Source organism: Diplotaxodon limnothrissa, linkage group LG10 (genome assembly GCF_057381915.1).
Source record: "Diplotaxodon limnothrissa isolate DT_005_m linkage group LG10, D_limnothrissa_male_GT1.1, whole genome shotgun sequence".
Lineage (NCBI taxonomy): Eukaryota > Metazoa > Chordata > Actinopteri > Cichliformes > Cichlidae > Diplotaxodon > Diplotaxodon limnothrissa.
In genome coordinates this window covers 34,987,540-34,989,181 of record NC_140605.1, presented here as the reverse complement: position 1 = coordinate 34,989,181, position 1,642 = coordinate 34,987,540, and the positions used below count along the sequence as shown (strand labels likewise).

General features: G+C 40.9%; 1 pseudogene; it reads left to right on the top strand.

Moving 5' to 3' along the window:
• The first annotated feature begins 386 nt into the window (after positions 1 to 386).
• LOC146624828 (olfactory receptor 52D1-like) lies at positions 387 to 1,330 on the top strand (annotated as a pseudogene).
• The last annotated feature ends 312 nt before the right edge of the window (positions 1,331 to 1,642 follow it).

The following is a 1,642-nucleotide window of genomic DNA, read 5'->3' as shown; positions in this document are numbered from 1 at the left end:
AGAACTGAAATTGAATGGTGGAAAGTGAAACTGAAATCATTCAGGAGCTAAATTTAAAGAAGAATGGAATACAAATTCAAATGTAATTATTAAATTTTCAAAATATAAAATTCTATTTCAACTTAGTGATGAACCTTTTCAAACAAATACATGGGATTTCAAATTAAGCTAATTCAAATTCTGTTTTAGAAGCTTTTATTCAAGTTGAGCAATTCAGATTCAATCTGAGAAATTCAAATACAAATTTAACTTATTCAAATTCAGTTTCTAATAGCACAAAGTTCTGCCTGTAAGTGGCTTTCAAAAACACTTGAAAATCCCTTTAAAGTTTGAAAATAAACATGTTTTTTTGTCTTCTCTCCAGGTTGAAATTAACCTTCTGCACTATGGAAAACCAGACTTCAGATATCCTGCTCTTAGAAGGTTTACAGGTCAGCCCAGATGCCTCCATTCCCACCTTTATCCTCCTCCTCCTCATCTATATCTTCACCATGCTTTCCAACATTGTCCTGGTGATCCTGATCACGCTGGATAGTAGCCTCCACCAGCCCATGTATCTGCTCTTCTGTAACATGAGCATTAATGATGTATTTGGAGCCACAACAATCTTTCCACGTATGCTGAGGGATATTTTTATTCCCAGCTCAGATCGGTACATCCACTATGTAGACTGTGTCATTCAGGCCTTTTGTGTTCACATTTATATAGGTGCCTCTCACACTATACTCATGATCATGGCTTTTGATCGCTATGTGGCAATCTGCAACCCGCTGCAGTACGCCACCATCATGACCAACTGGATGGTGGTGAAGCTGTCGGTCTTGGCCTGGGCAGTAATCTTCGTTATGGTGACAATCCTCGTGGGCCTCAGCGTTCGCCTGTCACGTTGCAGGTGGATCATATTTAACCCTTTCTGTGACAATGCCTCTTTGTTTAAGCTCTCCTGTGAAAGCATCCTCATCAATAACATTTACGGTCTCGGCTACACTGTCCTCCTATTTGGCTCCTCCCTCGGCAGTATCATTATCACCTACCTGAGGATCGCCATGGTGTGTCTGAGCAGCAAGAGCAAGACACTGAACAGCCGGGCGCTCCAGACCTACACCACCCACCTGACTATGTATGTCATCATGTTTGTGTCATCCACCGTCATGGTGCTCCTCCATCGCTTCCCACATTTGACAGACCAAAGAAGTTAGCCTCCATGATGTTCCATGTGGTTCCTCCAGCACTGAATGCTGTTATCTATGGGATGCAGATCAAAGCAGTCCGACAAAAAATGTTCATCATGTTCACGAGGAATACAGTGACTGTGACTGACGGGAAATGATTCATATTCTCAATAAATAAATAAATATATTTACAGTACGTTTTTCTGCCTTTCATGTTTTTTTTATTTCTCATATCCCGATTTCCTTTGTGTATTTTACTAAATACATACATCACAGCAGTTCACCTCAGACATCTGCATTCCCCTCAATATAATGCAGGTAAGGCCTCAGTCACACCAGACACCAGTTGGTGTCTGCCTGACAAGTGTGAAGTGTGTGTCAAGAGCTTCTCCATTGCACCATAAGAAGATCCTTCATAACTTTCCCTAGTGCCATATCATTAGAAGGCATAGCATACATTTTCACTGCTA